The sequence below is a fragment of the Pan troglodytes genome, chromosome 14 (assembly GCF_028858775.2).
Source record: "Pan troglodytes isolate AG18354 chromosome 14, NHGRI_mPanTro3-v2.0_pri, whole genome shotgun sequence".
Classification (NCBI taxonomy): Eukaryota; Metazoa; Chordata; class Mammalia; order Primates; family Hominidae; genus Pan; species Pan troglodytes.
Genome location: NC_072412.2, coordinates 21,341,219 through 21,359,610, shown reverse-complemented (window position 1 = coordinate 21,359,610; position 18,392 = coordinate 21,341,219). Strand labels below are relative to the sequence as shown.

General features: G+C 37.5%; 1 long non-coding RNA gene across 1 annotated transcript in view; it reads right to left on the bottom strand.

The window, feature by feature from the left end:
- The window catches only part of LOC134808187 (uncharacterized), a 114,451-nt gene extending 97,953 nt beyond the window's left edge, over positions 1-16,498 (bottom strand). Inside the window, exon 1 of the long non-coding RNA XR_010150624.1 lies at positions 16,364-16,498. This is a non-coding gene — a long non-coding RNA (uncharacterized LOC134808187). The remainder of the gene's footprint in view (positions 1-16,363) is intronic.
- Positions 16,499-18,392: the final 1,894 nt, after the last annotated feature.

The window sequence follows — 18,392 nt, the reverse complement described above, 5'->3', positions numbered from 1 at the left end:
TTCCGAATTTGGTGCTCCACAGATGTATAAATGCATAAAAGAATGGGTCATGGAGGCAAAACTTTGGGTTCCAGCTCTCCTCTGTCAAGACAGTTAATATCTGTGCCTCAGTTTCCTCATCTGTAAAATGAGGGTGCTAATTTTACCTGACTTATAGGGTGATTTTGAGGATTAAAAAAGTCAATACCTTTCAAGTAAATTCCAATCGGAACACAGTAAGCACACAATGCATGTTAGCTCTTTCCTCTACTTTAAATGTTATTTCCATCCTCAAGCCTCCTTGCTACATATTCTCAACAAATCAACTTGCTCCTGCCTAACAGAAACAAATATAATGTATCAAGAAAGAACTCTTTTCTCCCATCATTAAAACAAAACATATTTATGCCTGCACTGGTCTTTCCTCACTCTCTTTTGTCTCAAGGAGGTGACCTTTCTAGCTGGGCCGTGCCATCACTCATGCTCTGTGACCCTCCCCTTCTCACATCCTCAAGGGCTGCATCCCATCGCTTATTTCAATATTTCTACTTCTACTGGATTTTCCCTACAACACACACACACACACACACACACACACACACGCACACACACAGTGTTCTCCCACATTTCTACTCCAAAAATAAATAAATTGAAAGTAAAAAGAAAGCAAATTTGAATTTCTTCAAATTCAAATTCCTTTCTAAATTCCATTCTCTACGCCTCTCCCTTTTTCACTGCAAAGCTTCTTGAAGCAGTAGAATATATTGGATACCTACCCTTTCTCACTTCCCACATTCTTTCAACACACTACGTTCGGGCATTCCTCCCACAGTGCCCATAAAATTGCTCTCGCCAAGGTCACTAATGGCCTCCATGTTTCCAACCCAGTGGTCAGTTTTCTCTTCTCTAACTTGATGTGGTCTGTGTCTTTGACTACATGACTCAGCCTCTCCTTTGCCTTCTGTGACACTGAACGATCTTTCCTGATTCTCTCTGGGGTTCCATGGCTTGCTGGTGTAGGCTATGTCACCGACTAGTTCAACATCCTCCTTCTTTTGAGTGCCCATGTTTCCCAGATCTTGGCCTTGGCTCTTCTCACTCAACACACAACTCTTCATCTTAACACACTACTCCATTTACCATCTCCTGGATGTTGGTTCCCTACCTCTGAAAGAAAAGAAATGACCAGACCTTATTAGCCATCTCTCCTCAATTAATCTAACAGAAAATTCCTTGGGTCCCAAACTGGGCCCATTGTCAAGATGTTTTCATCTTTCAGTATTCCATATCTCACTGAGTGATGCTACCGTGGACTCATCCATCCACTTGCCCAGAGCAGAAATTTGGCAGGCATCCCAGATTCTCTTTCCTCATTTAGCCCTCATCTAAAGTTACCAAGTCCTACAGATTCTACCTCTTTAATATCCACTCATATCCACACCATTCTCTCTATCTGCGAAGTCACTGCCTTAATCCAGGCCCTCAACAAGTCTTGCCCGGATTACTGCAACTGCCTCCTAACTAGTCTCACCGCCTCCAGCCTGGCATGACTCCAATGCCTACTCCACACAGTTGCCAATGTGTTATTTCTAAAATATAAATCTGATCATGCCATTCCCATGCTTAAAGCCCTGTAGTTGCTCCCCATAGCTTCCAGGATAAAATTGAAACTATTTAGCTTAACACAAAGTTACATGGTGATGTGATGCCTGTGTACATTCTACCTCCCTATCTCCTCACTTATCCTCACAAAGTCTCACTCTCAGTATTACACTACTTAATGTTTACCAAATGCCTGTGCTATTTCATGCTGCCTCCTCATACCTTCACAAATAGAAGAATAGAAAACCCTTCCTTCTTTCCTACCTGGCTGGCTGCCTCTTGTCTCTGAGGGAGGACCTCAACAGCTCTGTCTCTATGACGCTGTCCCTGATGCACTAACACATACTTAGGTGTTCCCATATTTATTTTACACATCTCTTTCACAACAACTAATATTATTGATCTCAATTATATAGCATGCATTGTTTATATACTTTACAACATCATCCCATTTTATTCTTGCAATGACACTTCAAGACAACAGTGTTATTATCCAACCTTTGTGGTGGAAAAATGAGGTTTTGAGAAGTTCTGTAACTCGCCTAAGTTCATACAGCTTAAATGTGCCCCAGCCTTCCCTTCTCCAAAGTCCGTGCTCCTAAAATGATGCTAAAGCTGCTTTATCACTGAGTGTGTTAAGTGGTTGGATCTGGTACACAGCATGTTGTTGATAAGCAAATGCATGAATAATCCTGATTTTGGAAATACTGACTTTGAGGTACCTTCAAGACCTTCAGGCTGGCAGGCTGGCTCTGGAGTCAATGCAAGCTACAGGTGAAGGCAAGCAACACCTCAGCCTGGGAAGCATCACCACTGGGTGGAGGGTTGAGGGAAATGCAACAAGATCCAAGATATGGACTTGGAGAAAGGCAGCACTGCAGGAATTCAAAAAAGGTAGGCAGATATGCGGATGGGGAGCTGAAAAGAGACAACCCTAATAGTATCTCTCTTAATAGTATGGAACTATCAACAGAAAGACAAAAAGGAAAGGGCTCATTCCCATTCTGGTCCTGTCCCCTAACCACGTGGCCTAGGTCCCTAAGTCTGAAAGCCCTCAGTAGACAACAAGATACTTCAGCCCTCCTCCCGGTGTGGAGCACTCCCTGGAGGCTGCCCCCAGAGAAAACGCATTCACCCTCCAGAGTGGAGAAAGGAGGGCAGAACTGTGACTTGACGTTCTTAACCGTCACAGAGCCCACAGACCATATATGATGCGATTTACATTTAAACAGTGAGAATATAAAATACAAAGGATTTAGGTTCTCTACACTGGATCATATGAAAAATTGGGATTTCAGTTTCCTGCCCAATTTTTTTTCACTTTTTTTCGATTTCTTTCTTGGAAGGTGAAGGTCATATTTGGCTTAACATAATAAGGAGGTCTAAATCTGCTTTTATATTTTTGCCTCAGGTAGGATTACCACCAAGAACTTTTGCCACATTCTGAAAAATACATTGGCTTCTTCAGCCTTCTCCTCCAGTTCTCTCTGCCTCGCTGCAGCTCTTTCAAATATGAGAGTGGTTTCTGCTCAAATGCTCAGGCCTCATGTGTGCTCTCTGGCAGCGAGCTGTGCTTTTGTGGAAAATTCTCCCCTTCTCGCACATCCCTTCTTTGACATACCAAATGTTGCTCCTTCTGAAGTGCTTGAAATCACCAAAGTCGGGAGGGGTACTCTTCGGGTGTGAGTCGCCCTCCAGGGGGAGCATCTCTTACAGGGCTTGGAAGTGCAACTTGCTCAAGAGTGGAGGAGCTTTTTTCTTACACACTAGTTTCCTCACATACTGTTCTCATTTTAATTAGGTAATGGAAGGCCAATAGCAAAATTTTCCAGCATTAAAAAAATAAAATAAAAAGTGCATGAGCTTCAGAAAATAAGAACAAGAGATTTAAAAGCCTTTTCTAAGACCACATGGCATTCTGCCACTGGTCCATCAGTTGTCCTTGAGGGCCATAGAAAGGCTCCACGTGGATGTATCCTACACAGTAATGGACTCAGCTGGCCCACAGGATTGCAGGATTTCTTGCTAAATTTGGTGCCAAATATCCCTTCACTGCTTCAATTTGTCCTGCGCGACCTCCTCTCCCTTTGCCAGGCTCAGCAGTGCAGTAGGGCCACAAACATCCAAGGGCTTAAGGAGCAGGCGCTGGGGAGAAAGCAGTCTTGTTCCAGCTTTGAATTCGTAAGAATTTGCCAGGTTTTGCTGACTGAGAGAAGAGAAGGAGGAGGAGAAGGAGGGCAGAGAGAGAGAAGGCCAGTGGGGTGGACCATTTTTCTTCTCAGCTCTGGCCGTTGCATATTGGTTTGATGTAAATGTTTTGTTTCTTTTTTTCCTTTTCAAATCTAGGATTTATCAAATGTGACAGCCTGACAATCCCAGAGACAAGAATTCCACAGGCACGTGTGGCACAGGACAGGAATCCCTGCCACTGTGGGTTTCTGCAAGAATGCATGAGTGCACAGGCAGGAGTTTGGAAAGAGCCACCCCAAGATTAGAGCATCCACAGGCAGCACCTCTAGGTAACCGAAGTCATACCAGGGAAGTGTCTCAGTGGAGACATTTGACTCTGTGGAGAGAGCTTGCTCCTCCAGAAGATAGACTTCTTTGTCTCTCAAGGGCAATTATTTTAACAATCTTCTCGCGGGTCAATTTCATTTATTTCCCTTAACTGACTTTACTGCAATGTTCTCAAACTATAGGATCTAAAGCATTGTTTACCAAAGTGCTTAAACTGCTGCAGTTGACCTCAGTTGCCACCTTCATCACAGTTGTTATCAATTCCCAACTGACTGACCTGTTCTCACCATGACTATCTGGAGGCACTCTTTGGATGCTCTAATTGCTGCTTTATTTTATTTTATTTTACTTTTTTGAGAGAGAGTCTTGTTCTGTTGCCCAGGCTGAAGTACAGTGGAGTGATCACAGCTCACTACAGCCTCTACCTCCTGAGCTCAAGCAATCCTCCCACCTCAGCCTTCAGAGTAGCTAGGACCACCAGCATACATGGGCACACCTGGCTTTTGTTAGATAAAAGGTCTCACTATGTTTAAAATAAAAGACAACCAAAAGAATTTATTGTTCTATTATGTGACTTAGACACACACACACTTCTTGACTCTGTTGACCTGAGTATCTTGCTAATATGACTAACATCACAAATCCAATCCATATGTTCCCAAACAATGCAATGAGATCCACGGGCCCAGAAAGCTCGTACCTTCATTCCCAAAGAAATCCTTGGTGTAAAATCCATACTTGTCTCATTGCTCCTCTGTATTTCTCAGGAAATATTTGTTGACTTGACTGTAACCAGCTGAGAGTAAGGATGACTCATCAAAGACTCATCATCAGTCGTGGAAAAATAACTGAAGTCCCATTCCCTACTGAAAATGGATCAACCTTATTCTCTGCGCTACACACATTACAACTACTTGTATGCCTTACTCTTCTTTTCATTAGAAAATCAATAATTCTGTGCTGATATTTCTAGGACAGTGGTAACTGCTACAAAATGGTCCCTAACTATTATTGCTATCTCTTCTCTGGATAATAATAACTTTTAAAGATCTCTGTAAGCAGTTAACCCCAAAAATATTATCCATGAATCTGGGCCATGGGTTTAGTTTGTTTTGCCTAACAAAAGGCCAATAATTTTTATCAGGAGAGTTAGTAGCACAAGACTGGAGTTATTTTCTTACAGCAAAAAGGGGATGGATGGGCAGGAGGAGACAAACTGTTTCATGTGGTTACACAAACACAAAGAAACGAAAATCTCTTCCTCTCAATCTGGTCTCAAAACTACCCAAGAAGTTCAGGGAAATCACCTCTAATTAACTGTAAATGATAAACATGGATCCAAACTCCACCAGGAAAGCTGTTCCGTGATCTTTCATGCCAACTGGTGTGAATGCCTGTCAACAGATGGCAAGTCTCTTGGAGAAAGAAAACTAACTTTTCCTAGGCAAAAACAGCAGGAATAATAAAGAATAGTTTTTCAGACAATAAAACAAGTAAATATTACTGGGTTGCAATAAAGTATTATAAATTTCTCTCCTAGAGGTTACAGTCAAACATTTTCCTGTTTGGTCAGCTGACTAGGTCATTAGAGTTTAGAGTGGAGAAGAATGGGTATTACTCTCAAGGTGGTAACTGAGATCAACTGCAGCTGAGAAGAAGTAAACCAAGTATAATTATGTGCAAAGTCATTTATTGACTTGTCACCTTTTCATCTGGTCTCACTATTAGCATTTTATTCCCTGCTAGGCTCACTCTGTGCAAAAATCAGGTAATTCTGACCATGCATTTTTGTTCCTCTTAGGTGAAGAATTACGGTGCTACGTGTGGACAGCTATTCTAAGAACTCCAAAGGCGTTATCATGAGAAAGAAATCCTTCAACCTTGTAAGATACTAAAAGCTTTAAATTTTTTAAAGCTTCCCAGTTTCTAAATCTTCACAGCTCATCATCCCTCATAGCAACACACTGCTACCACACACAATATATGAGTTTGTGAAAATTGAAAAGTAAATTCAATGTCAATACATGAGTATACAGTACATGTCTAAAACTGGTGATGCAGCCAAGAACAAGGGACATGTTCCTGCCCTCAAACAGGCTCCAGTCCTACAGGAAAAACAGACAGGGAACAAATAATTCTCAAACAGAGTAAAGAGTATTATAAAAAGGCAATGTGCCACGCCATGCAGGGTCTTCAGAGAGGAAGTTAACCACTGAATCAAGCATGGCTTCCCATGACCTGAATAGACAGCTCTCAAAAGAAGACATCCAACTTGCCAATAGGCATATATATAAAAAAGGCTCAATATGACTAATCATCAGGGAGATGCAAATCCAAATCATAATGAGATATCACCATATTCCAGTTAGAATGTCTATTATCAAAAGATCAAACAATAACAAATATTGCTGGGAATGTAAATTAGGACAGCCATTATGGAACACAGTATAGCAATTTCTCAAAAAATAAAAAAACACAACTACCATATGATCCAGCAACCCCATTGCTAGGTATATATCTAAAAGAAATAAAACCAGCATGTCAGAGAGATCTCTGCACCTCCATGCTCACTGCAGCACTATTCACAATAGCCAAGATATGAAATCAACCAAAGTGCCTATCAAGTGATAAGTGGATAAAGAAAACATGGTACAAATACACAATGGAATATTATTTAGCCGTCAGAAAGAATGAAATCCTGCCATTTGCAACAACACAAATGAAGCTGGAGGACATGATGTTAAATGAAATAAGCCAGGCAGAGAAAGACAGATACTATGATCTCACTCATACGTGGAATTTTTAAAAGGCAAGCTCATAGAAGTACAGAGTAGAATGGAAGTTATCAGAGGCTGGGAAGGGTAAAGGGGAGGGGAAATGGAGTGAGTTTGGACAATGGGTCCAAGATTACAGTTAGACACGAGGAATAAGTTGTGGTGTTCTAATGCACAAGAGAGTCATTATAGTTAACAGTAATGTACTGTACATTTCAAAGAAGCTAAAAGACAGGAATTTGAATATTCTCACCACAACTAATTGATAAATATTTGAGGTGATGAATATGCTAATCACCTTGATTTGATCATTATGTAGTGTATACACGCAACAAAGCATCGCGCAGATCCTGTAAACATTAAAAAGGAAAAAGAAAAAGAATGTCTTCTTTGGAAAGAGAGACATTTACGTTGAGAGGCATAGAGTCAGCTAAGGAAAAAGTGAAAAGAAGAAATTCTAGGCAGAGGAATTGGCCTATATGATGGCTCTCACCAAAAAAGAAAAATCTAGAACCACCAAGAAGGCTGAAAGTTGGACACTGGGGAAGAGAGGATTCTTGGATGAAAATGGAGACGCGTGCAGGGGTTGGGCTCAGAGGTCCGCATAAGCAGTGTTTGAGTTTGCTTCTCAGGACATCTGTAAGTTGGCTGTTGTGACTGGTTATGGCAAACCGAACTACCTCTTTGTGTAAAGTGTGATTTTCATCCCCAAGAAACACAGAGCCTTAGAGCTGAAAGTTCCCTTAGAGGATATCTAATCCAAACGTCCACGGATTAATTGGTGCAGAAATTCCTTTCTTGAACACACCCTACGGTGTTTTAGAACACATCATTTGTTTTATCTATAGCTCAAATTGTTAGAAATTTCTTTCAACCCAAACCCGCTTCCTTGAAACTTCCACCCATATTTATGCCCTCTGGAGTTTCACAGAATCTGTCTAATCCTTTTCCCACCTGACAGCTTTTCAAACATTTAAAGACAGCTATCTTGTTCCCATTATGTTTTCTCTTCCCCAGGCTAAAATCCCTAATTCCCTCACCTGCTCTTCATATTACAAGATTCTAGATCCTCTCACCAACCTGGTTATGCTTCTCAGGACAGGCCCTAGTTTGCCAAGAAAAAATAAGTCACATTTGCTTTTGAAAATAAATCTCAACAAAGAAGCTGAGCTACTAACCTATCTTGCTTATATATATTTTCTTTGCCTTAGAATACGAAATCTGGCACACCTGGCACCCATGCATCACAAATTGTCCATAGTTATAATGAACCTTGAAAGGCTTGGTATGGTGTCCCAAAAAATAAGCATTTGATAAATATCATTAGTTAACTTATAGATCTTTCTATATTTACTCCTAATAAATGAAATGGTTTTACCGAGTTTACAAAATCTAAAAGAGTTTGTGCAATGGCATGCAGATTTCAAGAAAACTCGTGTGAATATACCTGTTGACCTCTGAGACCAGCAGAAGCCAGCTAAGTCTTCCACAGCTTGCCTGCAACAACGAGAAACAGCAACCTCAGGCAAAATGCATCCTTTCAGGAATGAGCAATGTGGTCCACTCACCTCTATCACAAAATTGTATTCTTACTATTAAATCCTGCCAGTCCAGCTGCCAGGAGTCAGCCCAAGTGCCAAGGTTCTCTGGTCATCTCTATTACTATGATCACAGTGCTTCATTGTGGGGTGGGGGAGGGGGTGAATGCAGTAGGGGAGGTTGAGTTAGTTTTTGTTTTGACATTACATTATCCATTTCACTTTAAAATGTGGCTGAAATTGCCACCAGGCAACATGTTTATCATGATACAAAATTAAATGCTATCAATTGTTCACAGTCTTGAGGGAAAAGCACATGTAAGTAATTAACTGTGATGCACCATAATGAGATGTACACACGACAAGTTGATGCAGGCTGAAAAATGAATCCAAAATACTTTCCTGTCCCTGTGATAAATGACACTGAGAAGCCGCAAAAATAACTAAGCTACTTACTCCACGAAGATAAGACAGGAACCAAGTAAAATAGCTTATTTATCAAGACTAACAGCTTGCTCATGAAGATTTGCTTCAAGCCCCTCACCTCACAGTAGCATCATTCCAAAGCTGTTATGTCATCATCTCTGTCCAATTCTAACCAGCCCTCTACCTTTCATGACCTGCTGTGAAATCACCCTCTTCTGAACCCCTCAATTGTCACAGTGGTGTGCTTCCTTACTGGAGGACAGAGGGGAGAAGACAGCATTCATTCCTCAAACACCTACTCTGTTCCTTAGTTTAGATCCTGGCTCTGGGCTTGACTTACCTTTGTGAAATTACTTCATAAATATTTTGTGTTACACTAACATAGTTTGTAAACACTACCAGATTCTCTTAGAAAGCATCTCTTTTCTTTAAGTACAACTTTGGCTTCTTCCTCAGTCATATTCATTATACGATGTCAGAAACTTCTGTTGGTTTCTAAAAGCAATAAGGACATGAACAACAAATGCTTTAAAGAAAAGGGTCATGAGGCCCATAGATAAGGAAAAGATGAAGAACAAACAGGCTACGCTCTCCAAAATTGTAAGAGGAGGAAAGAGAGACAAAAGGGAAAAAGATGAACCAAGAGAAAGAGGGTGAAACAAAGGAAAGACAGAGCCAAGGCACAAAGAGAAAAACGAACAGCAGAGAGACAGATTTGACCTCATACCCTGGAACTTTCCCGGAGTTTGCACTGTGGTTTGAACCTACTTCAATCCATTTGTCATTTTATAAATGTGATATAAAGAGACCTCTAGAGCTCATTTAAGATCTCCATTTCTCCTCAAGCAAAATTGCTCTATATTGAGCCCTGGAGCTCTAAGGAAAACATATTCCACAAACTCCCTTAGTGATCTTTTGGCACCTCACAGTGCATTTAAATTGAAAATACACCCTTATGTCACATTAGAACAAGGCAAACAATCACACCACGGTATGTTTGGAAGCAAACTATTTAAAGATAAGAAGGAAAGATCCCATGGTTTTAATTGGATTAGATCATCTGGTCTCACCTGTTTTTCCTCCCCCCATAAGTTTTCCTTAAAGCAGTATTAGTTTCCGAGTGAAATATTTTGTGTTCACTGGATCACACAGCTGAGCAACTGCACAATCCCCTCCGCGCAGCAGCCCAGGTTCCTGCAGCTGTGCACATTCCTGAGTGGAGTCGCCACTAAGGGGGCCGGGGCCTCCCACGGCTACCATCTTGGATGTCGACATGCCATAGGGGAAATTCACAGAGACATTTTACAAAATTTCCAGCCAACAAGAAAAAAAGGCTTCAAAGATGGTGGCATCCCAAACAAAAGTTTGAAAGCTCCTGGAGTAGTTCTTAGAATCATATTCATCTCTGAAGAGAAAAATCAAAGGTGGAATTGCTAAGAACTGCAATGAATTTCCATGAGCTCTCCAAGTCTGTGAATGCAGAGTCTGCCTTTTACCCTGTGTGTCTAAAGTGAGAATGAAATGTGTTTTGCAATAGCTAGAAAATTAGTGTCTAAACTGAGAAGCATAGTATTCCAGTTAAGTACTTCCTCTCTCTCAGCTAACATCATCAACATCAATATGACACATGAGCAAATGTTCATGCCACATAATGTTTGAACTGAATCAGTCACAGTAACCTGCAAAATATTTAAAGAGCTGTCAAGAGTCATGGTTTTCTTTAAGGAAAGCTAATATTGCCTCCATTCTGTGAAAAACAAATGTAAATCATGCATGTACATGTGTATACATACATATACAGACACATATCTATAAATTATAAAATTTTGTAAGGATTTCACGTGACACAGAATTCAGTGGAAAACGACTTACACATACCTAAAATGAAATTTTATATTATGATATTTTTAATTCTCTGTAGTCAATTTGATTTTTATCAAGTTGCATTGAATATTTTAAGACCTAAAATTAATCAATACACACATATCGTACACTAGCTTCCTGAGAAACATTCCTCCTTAGGTGAAACATTTGCTTCCCAACAGAGTTAATGAATACAGGAGCTAATTTTTACACAGCATGGCTTTCATCAAAATTTCTTCCCTCTGAAATGCTGACTTGGTTATGAAACTTTAAAAAAATTATCAGGTTGTTTATATACAGTGAGACTCTATGTTATTTCAAATATCTCAAAAACTGACCTCTCATGTGCCAGTAAAACCTAAATCTGCCATTATCTTTGTTTTCTTTTATGCTTATTACTATCACTCCTTTCAAATTATAATCTACTGCATTTATTGTGAATGTGCCCATGTTTTTAAGATCTAATCATAAAATTCACTGGGAAGAAACAACTCAATTGGGGTGTCATTTCAGATTCATAGAAATTGTATGCAAAATACTTACAATTTTTATACATTAAAATATACAATATACTTTATCATTAAATTCAAAAGGACCTAAGACACTAATTGTCCTTACTTAACAAAACATCAAACTGGATTCTTGTTCAATAAGCATTCTGCGGTCTCCCTACAAAATAGAGAGTTTTATTATCTCTAAAATTTCCCTCTTCTATATGATTTTAAAATTCATTTTCTATTAGAATTTAGAGATAAATTTAGATCAGGAATTGACTCCCTAAACCCTGTTAGTAACCAGAAAATAAAAACAGTAGTTTACCTCATGGAGATTTAAGAGTATTATTTAGTCAAAGTATATATGTTAACTTTTTTTTTTTTACTAAAAACTGAAGAAAAAATTATAAATATCACAAATGAATGCATTTTGTTATTTTCAGAGTGTAAGTAGCAAAAAGTGCATGTATTTTAATACAGACCCTTATAATTTCATTTGTGTGATATTACCGCCTTCTGTCAAGAAACTTGCTGACTTGAAGATGTGCGCAGGAGAGAACAGTATTTCTTTGGAATGGAAAAGCCCCATGATAAGTCATCACCTACACTTTCCCAAGTTTTCATGATGCCTTGTTTAAGCTGTTCTAAGAGACGTTTTATATCATATTGTTCATATTGTAAATTTTTCTTAAACATTCTAGATATGAAATTGTTTTAACTTTGTTCTCTTTTATTGACATTAGTTAATGCTCTTAAATATGGAGTTTCCATCTATAATTTAATTAACTAACTAAAACACCCTCCACATTCTCACAATAGTCTTCAAAATCACCTTATTTCTCTACTGTCCCCAGGAGGTTCTGGAGTGCAAAGGAGTAGTTTATCCACCTTGGATGATCTAAAATTCTGATACATTTTCTAGATTCCCACTTGTTAGTCTATAGGCCATAGCAGCAAAATTGGAAAATTAGTGAATGTACCATTTCTACCAGAGCTAAGAGTCTAAACATTGTTTTGGATTCTTCTTAATAAATAGAAGAACAAACATAATATAAGAGAAGTTACATCACAAAAGATAGTGGAATTGGAAGCTCCAGGAATCTGTCCTTACACACACACACACACACACACACACACACACAATTCTATTAAGCTGGCTGGCAAGAACTGTAAGGCAACAATTTTGGAGCTCTGGAATCTAGGGGAACACTCTCAACATCCTGGGAGGCGCTTGATGAAGAAACAGACTGGTAAATTTCATTGAATTTTGGTGTTTTGCTTAGCCACTATCAACCCATCCCCAAACCCTGTGACAGGCAGATATGGAGATGGCACCCATGATGCTGCTGTGGCTAGCTAGAACCAGATTGGGAAATAGAGACTGTGTTCCCTCAAAATAGAAATGATTCAGTTTGATCACTGCTTTTCATCATTGAGAGGCCAGCACAGAGGTTAGATATTATATCAACCCCCACTCGCTGGAGTCACTACTCCCACCACATAAATCATTAGAAGTTTTCAAAGACAGGCACCTTTCTTTTCTTATTGGATCCAGGCATTTAAGAAAATACCTGTCAAGTCATTGGCTGACTGTAGAGATAACACAATGGGCACTTTAGAGAACACACATGACAAGAAATACATGCCTTCCATAAAAGAGACAACTGCACCCTTCATCAAACAACAAAAGCAATTTCTGGAGAAAAGGTAGAATCTTATTTTCAGAATTACCACATTACAATATTCAAAATGTTCACTTTTCAACAAAAATTACAATACATACAAATAAACAGGAAATTATAGATTTATAGGAAAAAAGAGAAATTAAGTAAGACCAACTGAGATATCTGACTTACTAGACAAAGACTTTAAATTAACGGTCTTATTCAAAAATTGAAAGAAACCATGGATAAAGAACTAAAAGAAATCAAGAAAACAATATATGAAAAAATAGAGAATATCAATAAAGAAAAAGAATTATTTTTAAAAAGAACCAAATAGAAATTCTGGAGCTTAAAGTAAAACAACTGAAATAAAATATTTACTAAAGGAGTTAAATTGCACATTCAAGCAGACAGAAGAATCAGTGAACTTAAAGAGAATGTAATTAAAATTAGTCTGACAAGCAGAAAGAAAAATATGAAGAAAAATTAAGAGCCTAAGGGTCCTATGGCACACTATGAACTATACTAACACACATATTATAAAAGTCATAAAGAGAAAAGAGCAGAAACATTTGTAAAGAAATAATGGCCAAAAACTTTCTAAGTTTGATGACAGATGTGAAGCTACACACAAAATACTCAACTTTAAGCAGAGTAAACTCAGAGATCTACAGAGACATATTATAATCAAACTGTAGAAAGTCCTAGTTAACAGAAAAAATTGAAAACAGTAAAAGAGAAGCAATTTGTCACACACAAAGGATCCTCAATAAGGTTAATAACTGATTTTTCATCAGAAACTATGGAGGCCAAAAGGCAGTGAGATATATTTAAAGTACTGAATTTTTAAAAGCTGTTAAGCCAAGATTTCCATGGCTTCAAAAATGAAGGCTAAATTAAGACCTTCCCCAATAGACAAAAGCTAAAGGGATCTGTCACTAGTAAACCTGCACTACAATAAATGCTAAAGGGACTTTTTTAAACTGAAACTAAAGGACACTAGATGGTAACTCAAAGCCCTATGAAGAAATAAAGATCACTCATAAAGTTAACTCCATACGTAAATATAAAACTCAATATTATTGTACTTTTGGTTTATAAACACTTTTTGTTTTCTATATGATTTAAAAGACAATTACATAAAACAGTAATTATAAATCTATGTTAATGGGCATACAACATATAAAGATGTAATAGGTAACAACAGCAAGATAAAGAAAGATGGAGTTGCATAAGAGTAGAGTTAAAGTATATTATTGAAGCTAAGTTGATATCACTTCAAACTAGTTATACATTTAATATACCCCTGGTGACCACTAAAAAAAAACCTTAAAATATACAGAAAATAAAATAAAAAAGGAATCAAAATGGTATATTAGACAAAAGTCAATCAAACACAAAGAAAGCCTGTACTGGAGGAATTTAAGAACAATAACAACAAAAAGATATAAGACATATAGAAAACATATAGCACAATGGCAGAAGTAAATTCCTCATTATCAGTAATCCGTTTAAATGGTTAATAATCAGTAAATGGTTAAACTCACCAATTCAGAGACAGAAAATGGAAGAATGGATAACATAAACATGATCTGACAATGTTCTGCTTACAAGAGACTTATTTTAGAACCAAAGACAAAAATAAGTTGAAAGTGAAAAGATAAAAAAATTCCATGCAAATAGTAACCAACAAAGAACTGGGTGGCTATACTAATATCAGAAAAAATAAATTTTAAGTCAAAAATTGTGACAGGAGACAGATGGGCATTTTATATTGATAAAACGGTTAGTGCATTATGAAGTTATAACAATTATAAACACAGATGTAACAAACAGAGACCTAAGATACATGAAGCAAATATTGACAGAATTGAAGGGAGAAATAAGCACTTCTACAATAATAGTTGGAGACTTACCAAATCACTTTCCATAATAATAGAATGTCTTGGCAGAAGATTAATAAAGAAACAAAAGACTTGGACAATACTACCAACCAATTAGACTAAATGTATATACAGAATGCTTCACCAAACAAAAGAATATACACTTTCTCAATTTCACATGAAACATTTCGTAGATAGAACATATGTAAGGCCATAAAACAGCTCTCAGTAAATTTTAAAAGATTGAAATCATGCAAAATATCTTCTTCGACCACAATAGAGTGAAGCTGGAAATCAGTAACAGAAGAAAAACTGAAAATATTGCAAATACATAAAAATTAAACAACACCCACTTAAACAGCCCAATAAAGGAAATCAATAGGGAAATTAGAAAATACTTTGAGACAAAAGAAAACAAAAACTCAATATACCAAAACTTACAAGAAACAATGAAAGCAGTACTCAGAGGGAAATTTATAGCTGTAAATGTCTACATTAGAAAAGAAGAAAGATCTCAAATCAACAACCTTACTTTAAACTTTAAGGAACTACATAAAGAAGAGCAAACTAAACCCAAAGCCGGTAGGAAAAAGGAAATAATAAGGATTAGGGCAAAGGTAAGAAAAGCAGAGGATATAAAAACAGTAAAATTAACAAAACCATAAGTTTGTTCTTTGAAAGGATAGAATATAATGGATAAATCATTAGTTAGACTGTGAGAAAAAACAGATAAAACACAAGTAATTAAAATCAAAAATGAAAGTAAGGACATTACTGTCAACCTTACAGAAACTATAGAGATTAGATGCCCTAACAATTATGCAATCTAGATGACATGGACAGATTCCTAGAACACACAAACTGAAAATGCTGACTCAAGAAGAAGTAGAAAATCTCAAAGGACCTACAAGAGGATAAATCCATAATCAAAACCTCTCAACAAGACAATTCCAGGACAAGATGCCTTTATTGGTGAATTCTACTAAACATGTAAAGAAGAATTAACACCAATTATACTCAAATATTTTTCCAAAAATCAGAAGAGGAGGGAACACTTCCTAACACATCTATAAAGCCAGGATTATTCTAGTACCAAAGTCAGACAAAGATACTACAAGCAAACTACAGACAAACATCTCTTAGGAATGCAGACATACACACACATACACATACACACATACACACACACACCACAGTTCAACAAAATACTAGCAAATTAATATTAACAGCACTTTTTTTTGAGACAGGGTCTAATTCTGTTGCCCAGGTTAAATAGCAGTGGTGCAATGACAGTTTACTGCTGCCTTGAACTTGAACTCCTGGGCTCAAGCAGTCCTCCTGCCTCAGCATCTGAGTGGCTGGGATTACAGGTGCATACCACCATGCCTGGCTACTTAAAAAAAATTTTTTAGAGACAGGATCTCACTACATTTTCCAAGCTGGCCTCAAACTCCTAGCCTCTAGAGATCCTCCTGCCTCGGCTTCACAAAATGCTGTGATTATAGGTGTGAGCCACCATGCCTAGCCTTAACAGCATATTAACAGGATTACACACCAAGATCAAATGGTATTTATCACAGGACAGCAAGGGCAGTTCGACATAAGAAAATTAATGTAATTTACCTCATTAATAGAATTCAATAGATGCAGAAAATCCACTAACAGCATTCAACATCCTTTCATACCAAAAACACTCTGAAAACTGGGACTAGCAGAGAACTTTTGCAACGAAATAAAGGTCTTTTATGAGAAAACCACAACTAACATCATACTCAATTGTGAAAGCCTAAAATTTTGCCTTCAAAATCAGAACAAGAAAAGGATTGCTGCTTTCACTTCTGCTATGCATAATTATACTGCAGGTTCTAAACCAGAGCAAAGGTGCTGAATATCCTTGGTCACTAAAGAAATGCAAATCGAAACCACAATGAGAGATACCTTTTCACGCCGACTAGGATATCTTAAACTAAGAAAATGAAAAATAAGTTTGGCAAGGATATGGAGAAACAGGCACTCTCACACATTGCTACTGGGAATATAAAATTGTGCAACTACTGTGGAAAAAAGTTTGATGATTCCTCAAACAATTACACATAGAATCAACATACGATCTATGATCCGGCAATTCTACTCCTAGGTGTATATTCAAGAGAAAGTGAAAATGTATGTCCATACAAAAAATTATACACAAAATACTTACAGTAGTATTATTCATAATATTTGAAAGTTTAAAACAACTCAAATGATCGTCACTGGATGAATGGATAAAGAAATTGTGGCATGTACATGTCATGGAATATTATTCAACCATAAAAAGAAACAAAGTACTGATATACTTGGATGAATCTAAGAAAAATGATGTTAAGTTAAAGAAGTCAGGCACAAAAGGTCACATATTCTATTATTTGCATTATATGATGTACTAGTTAGGGTTCTTCATAGAAACAAAACCAAGAACCAACAGGAGATAGAGTGTGTGTGTGTGTGTACAAACAAAAAGAACAGGTAATATCTACAATAGAGGTTTCTTCTTCCTAAAATGACATTGCCCTTCCTCAAAAACGCTGGGAAAAAGCTGTTCTCTCATCCTCAAAACACATGAGCAGAAAGCACAAGTTAAGAGAGTGCTCTGAGGAACAGAGAAGTCAGCAACACCTATTTAATTGATCTCGTCAATTAAATCTAGTCCACAGTGCTACATACCAACTTCCTACCCATGTGGAAAAATAATGTAACACCTAACAGGTGTGTGTGTATGTGTAAAGATATTGTATTCACTGTAATGTCAAAGTAAAAATCAGAAAAATAAGTTTGTTAGTCCAGGCTCTTGCCAAGGCAAGATTATTCCCTAAGCTGGGACTGCAAGTGTTTTGTCTAGGACAGTTTCGAATGACTCAGATGAGAAGGGCTCCACGTCATTCTGTGGAAAATGAGGCTACAGCCCAGAAAACTATGGAAACATATCCCATGTCCTTACTTTCAACTTTCACTTTGCTTGGGTTGGATTTCTCTGAGGTATGCTATTTAAAAAGACCCCTAAACACACACACACACACACAGACCCCTCTCTCTCTCTTTTCTCCATCTCTCTCTCTGCCCCCATCTCTAATCATCACTCTTAACGTGGTTCTACCTGCTCCTAAGACGGCTAAGATTTACTTATCCATAAAATGCTAAAAAAGAGCATAAAATGCTAATAAATTAATAGACTAATGAATGAAATGAAACAAAATCAGCCTTCACTTTATTCCCTTGAATAGGCACAATAGCGTAGTAGAATGAAACTGCTGGTCTAGGAGTCTTCAATGCCCATTCACTGGACATGCGATCTCATCAAGTCATTGTTCTTGAATCTTAGATCCTTCACGTATACAATAAGGAAATTTATACCCTCTATGCTTTTAAAGTATTTTGGAAAATCAAATGAAATGAGAGACACTAAAATGCTATGTGGGTGAACTACTACTGTTTACATCTCTGTTTCTTTTCATTTTTTGCATTGTTTTTCAAATTTATTTCTGTATTTTTGGTCACAAGATAAAATTGAATGTATTTATCATGTACAATATAGTGTTTTCACATTGGTGTTTGTTTTGTTTCCTTTTAAAGGGCAACTTTATGAAGTGTCACAAAAGAGATATAAAGTACAAAA